A 6,000-nucleotide genomic window follows, 5' to 3' on the forward strand; every position below is an offset into this window, starting at 1 on the left:
TTAACATATGTTTCACATGCCAATAAAGCCCTTAAATTGAGAGAGAGGGACTTCCTGTCAAGAAACAAGGCGGATAAGATAAAGATACTGAAAGACAGAGTGTCACTGTAAAGAACGGAAGAAACTGTAGGGCCTCAATTACAATACTGTCATTTTGTGTGAGGCATATGCACACAGTATATAACTAACTACCAACAAAGCACAAAATGTATCCATCCAAAAACAACTATCTACCATTACAACTAAATAATGCATATAACATCCTTTTAACTGCGCTATGCCACTGGCCTAAACTCAAACCCTCACTGGTAATTTATTCCCAAAACACGCCCAGGTTTCCACCTCCAGGTGAGAATAGACTGATTACAATCACTGTCTACAAAGACATCAGTCAGACCAGGGCCTCTCTATCTCCTCCTCTCTCCAGGTTCACAGAGTCCCCTCTAGCTACCACACACAGGGGATACCATGGCTCCACACACACACCACACTCACTAAAACACACACACACACACACACAACACATACAAACACACACACACTTCCTTCTGCCTTTTCACACTACATCCTGCCTCCTCAGACCTTCTCCACCTCCTCTCACCTCCTCTCACCTCCTTCATCTCCTCTCATCTTCTTTCACCTCCTTTCACTCTCTCATCTCCTCTCACTCCTCCATCTTCTTTCACCTCCTTTCACCTCCTCTCATCTCCTCTCACCTCCTCTCATCTCCTCTCACCTCTCTCATCTCCTCTCATCTTCTTTCACCTCCTTTCACCTCCTCGCATCTCTCTCACCTCCTCACACTCCTCTATCTCCTTTCACCTCCTCTCATCTCCTTTCACCTCCTCTCATCTCCTCTATCTCTTTCAACCTCCTTTCACCTCTCTCATCTCCTTTCACCTCTCACCTCCTCTCATCTCCTTTCACCTCCTCTCATCTCCTTCACTCCTCTCACTCTCTCCCTCCCTCATCTTCTTTCACCTCCTCACACGTCCTCACACCTCCTCTCATTCCTTTCACTCCTCACACGTCCTCACCTCTCTCATCTCCTTTCACCTCCTCACACATCTCCACCACCTCTCTCACCTCCTCTACCTCCTGCCTAATGTTCTCTCACTTCCTCACACATTCTCCTCCCTCCTCACACCTCCTCTCACCTCCGTATCTCCTACACTCCTCCCATCTCATCTCACCTCCTCCTACCTCCTGCCTCCTCACACTGTCCTCACTCACCTCCTCCTACCTCCTGCTCCTCCATGTCCTCACACCTCCTCCTGCCTCTCCATGTTCTCACCTCCTCCTACCTCCTGCCTCCTCACATGTCCTCTCACCTCCTCCTACCTCCTGCCTCCTCACATGACCTCGCAACCTCCTCACACCACATCTCACCTCCTCACCCTCTACAGCACAGCGTTAAAATGCCAAAATGGCAGGATTTGTGTGAGAAAAGCTATAGAAGTACTGAACTCACTGAGATTAAAGGTAGACTCAGTGAAATGACGTTGTCACGAGCAGCACCGCAGATATTGAGATGAGCGAGATGCAAGATTGTACTCTCACACAGTCACATGCACTTAGTTGTGGAAATTGATCCACTATGCTGTTTACTTTCTGCGTCTATCTCATATCGCTGAATCTACCTTTTAATGTCATGTCAAGTAATGCATCTCTCGTCTCTGTCTTCCTATAGGTTGCTGAGTCTACCTTTGAGGCCCACTGGGTAAAAAAAAGTGGTACCTAAAATTGTGAGAGTGTGTGTTGGTTTAATGATAGATTGTGAGAGTGTGTGTTGGTTTAATGAGAGATTGTGAGAGTGTGTGTTGGTTTAATGATAGATTGTGAGAGTGTGTGTTGGTTTAATGAGAGATTGTGAGAGTGTGTTGGTTTAATGATAGATTGTGAGAGTGTGTGTTGATTTAATGAGAGATTGTGAGAGTGTGTGTTGGTTGTGGTGATAGACTGCATTTTATTATTACAAAAAACTAAATTTAGCATATATCATCACCTAATCTCATGGGGCCATCCTTTCAAACCTCAGTTTTGCCTTATACAATGTTCAGAATGCTTGAAACTCCCCCAAGCTCACCTACAAGATGATACATGGCAGGCATTGGCAGTCAGACTATTTCCGAGGAACGATTGATTACCTCCTCCCCTCTCCCACTGTACCTCTCTTTCTCTCCCTTTCTCCCCCTCTATGTCCCTCCCTCTCTCCCCCTGTCCCCCTTTCGCCGTTGTTCACAAATCCATTATGGCCACAAATCATCCCATTCAGAGCCATAATGATCCCTATCCCATGTGTATTAGCAGATCAGAGTACACATGGGTTCGGAGTAATCTTTCTCAGAGAAAATGTCTCCGATCTTTTTTTGACAGGCTCCCTCCCGTTGCTTTGCACAGAATTATAGTGGAAAATATAATTGTCTTTGTCATTACAGACCTGCTTCCTGCTGGTTTGCTATTCAATGACACCAATCTCTATGTGACTGCCGTACTCGTGGGGACATTCTATAGACAGGGTATGTGTCCCGAAACCACACCCTATTCACTATAATGTCCACTACTTACCAGGGCACATGGTGGAGAGAATATAAGATGTGGAAGCTATAACGGATGTGGAAGTCTGAACGGGAAAGCTGATAATGAGGGAACACTGAGTGGAATCTATAATGAGTGGAAGTCTGAACGATTGATCGAATACTGATGGAAGCATACGGAAGTGGAAGTCTGAACGAGTGAAGTCTGATCACTGATGTGGAAAACGATAAACGAGCTGAAGCTCTGATACGATGAAATCACTAACTGAGTGAATCTGATAATCAGGAAGGCTACTGATGTGGAAGTCGGATACTGATTGGAATCAGCTGATTGGAGTCTATGATAGCTGATGTGGAAGCTGAATAGAGTGAAGTCTGATACGATTGAACTTGATACGAGTGGAAGTCCTGATACTTGATTGGAAGTCTGAGAAAGTGACCACTGATGTGAATCTTGAACTGATGTGGAATCTGAAATGAGGAATCTTGATACAGAGGGAAGCTTGATAAATCTTGGAATCTACTGAGTGGAACTCTGAACGAGGGAAAGCCTTGAAAGATGTGAAGCTACTGAGTGAAGCTTATAATGAGTGGAAGTCTTGATACTGAGTGCATGCTTGATACGATGGAGATCTTGATAAACTGAGTGGAGTTGATACTGATGAAGTCTTGATACGATGGAAGTCTAAACTGAGTTGAAGTCTACGATGTGGGAAGCTTTCATACTGGATGTCGAAGTCCGAACGATGGGAAGGGCTTGATACGAGGGAATCTACATGTGCAAAGCTACGATGAGAAGTCTTGAACGAGTGAAGTCCTGAAGATAGCGAATTCTTGATAATGATCGAAAGTCTGATAATGAGTGGAAGTCTTGATACTGATGTGGAAGTCTGATACCGAGTGTGGAATCTTGATACTGGAGTGGAAGTCTTGGATACGATCGATGTGGAAGCCTGATATACTTGATGCGGAAGTCTGACTGATGTGAAGTCTTACCGATGTGGAAGCTGATCGATAGATAGGGAAGTCTACTGATGAGTGAACTTGATAATGATTGTTGCAATGCTTGATACTGAGGTGGAAGTCTTGATACTGATGGGTGGAAGTCTTGATACTGATTGGTGGAAGTCTGATACTGATGTGGAAGTCTGATACTGAGTGGAATCTGATACTGATCTGGAATCTTAAAGAATCGTGCGAAGCTTGATTAGTGAAGTCTTGATAAGATGTGGAGTCTGGATACTGATGGAGTCTATATGATGCGGAAGGAGCTACATGATGTGGAGTCTATGCTAGCATGTGAAGCTTGATCATGATGGGAAAGTCTGATAATGATGGAAAGTCTTGAATATGATGCTGAGAAGTCTGTTGATAGCGATGTGAAAAGTCTTGATAATTGTGAAGTGATAAGGGGAAGTCTGAACTGATGTGGAAGTCTCGATAATGAGTGGAAGTCTTAACTGAGTGAAGTCGTGATATATGTGGAACGTCCTGATGATTGAACTGATGTGACAAGTCTTGTTACTGAGTGGAAGGCTTGAACTAGCTCGATCCTGAGTGGAAGTCTTGATACTGACCGTGGAAGTCTTGAACGCATGTGGAAGTCTTGAATATTGGAAGTCTCATACTTGTGAAGTTCTTATTGATGTGGATACTGATATGTGGATCCTACTTGATGTGAAGTCTTGATACTGATGTGGAAGTCTTGATGATTATCTATGTGGAAGTCTGATATGATGTGGAAGCTAACTGATGTGAAGTCTTGATACTGAGTGAAGCTTGATACGAATGTGGAAGTCTTGAATAATGATGGAAGTCTGGAACAATGAAATTGTGGAAGTCTTGACGATAACTTGCATAGATGAAGTCTTGATACAGTGGATCGTGAATCTGGGATACTTGATAGGATAACACTGCCGATATGAGTGGTCTACTGACAGTAACCTTGATAGTATAAGCTGGAAAAGATGTAAGTCTACTGATGAGAGCTGAATGAGTGGAAGTCTGATACTGAGTGGGAATCGATACGTGAAGTCCTGGAACCTGGAATGTTGTGAAGTCTGATACGATGTGAACGTCTTGAACTGATGGAAAGTCCTACTGATGAATGAGAGAGTCGTACTGATGTGGAAGTCGATACCTGATGTGATAGTCTTGATACTGAATTGGAAGTCTGATCCTATGGAAGTCTACGTGATGTGGAAGCTCTGATGAGTGGAATCTGATAAGTGGGAAGTCTTGATAATGAACTGCGCGAACATCTGATAATTGATGAAGCTTGAACAAGATGTGGATCTTGATACTGAATGAAGTCGAACGATGTGAGAGCTTGATAACTGATGTGAAGTCTTGATAACTATGTGGAAGCTGCTAATGAGGACGCATGCCTACTGAGTGGAAAGCTCGAAGAGTGAAGTGCTCTGATACTGATGTGGAAGTCTTGATAAATGAGTGGAATGTACTAAGTGATCTTGATGATGGGAAGTCTTTGAATGGGAGATAGTCTTGAATACGAGGGAACGTCTTGATACTGATGTGGAAGTCTTGAAACGATGTGGAAGTCTTGACTAGATGTGAAAGTCTGAACGTGATGTGGAGTCTAACTGATGTGGAAGTTCTATTCGAGGACAGTCTTGATCTGGGGAACTGATCTGTGATGTGGAAGTCTTGATAACTGAGGAAGTCTAACGATGTGGAAGTCTGATTACTGATGTGAAGTCTAACTGATGTGGAAGTCTACTGAGTGAAGTCTGGATACATTTGGACTGAAATGATCGAAGTCTTGAAATGATGCGAAGTCTTGATAATGATGTGAAGTCTGATAATGATGTTGGAAGTCTGATACGATGTGGAAGTCTTGATAATGGACACCGCTTAAATCGTGGAACCTTGATACGATGAGAAAGTCCTAGTGTAATCAACAAAACATGGCAGATAATATTTTGTGCTGCTTTTTTGGAAAACCACTTCACCAACCGCCCTGAATAAGTCCATATTGAGCGGTAGCATCCCACCATGGAGTCTATCCCTCACTAGTCGACTCCTTTTGACCAGAGCCATGCAACCTGTGAAAAGTGCTGCACTATAAGGGAACTGGGTACTATTGGGATGCCACTCAGCTGTCCAAGCTAAAAAACAAACGTAGGTTAGCATTCCTTATCTCAAGGACAATACGTTGTCAAGCTAATCCTACGCATAATAGCTCCCATAAACACTTACAACCTACCTATCACCCTTTACAAATGATCCCTGTCTCATTACAAATGGTTGGTTCTTTACATCTGACCATAGCACTGAGGCAGGTTTTTTTAATCCAATACTCTACACACACACAAATCACACACACACACACCACACACCACCACACATACCCAAACACAGTACACACACACACACACACACAACACACAGCAACACACACACACACACACACACACAGTCTCTGTATACTAGACGGCTGTGG

At 43.6% G+C, this 6,000-nt stretch overlaps 1 protein-coding gene across 1 annotated transcript in view; it reads right to left on the reverse strand.

Annotated features, from left to right (window-relative positions):
* The window catches only part of LOC112069819 (BTB/POZ domain-containing protein KCTD16-like), a 60,806-nt gene that overhangs the window by 28,636 nt on the left and 26,170 nt on the right, over positions 1-6,000 (reverse strand). The window lies entirely within an intron of this gene.

This window comes from Salvelinus sp. IW2-2015, unplaced genomic scaffold, assembly GCF_002910315.2.
Source record: "Salvelinus sp. IW2-2015 unplaced genomic scaffold, ASM291031v2 Un_scaffold1126, whole genome shotgun sequence".
Taxonomy (NCBI): Eukaryota; Metazoa; Chordata; class Actinopteri; order Salmoniformes; family Salmonidae; genus Salvelinus; species Salvelinus sp. IW2-2015.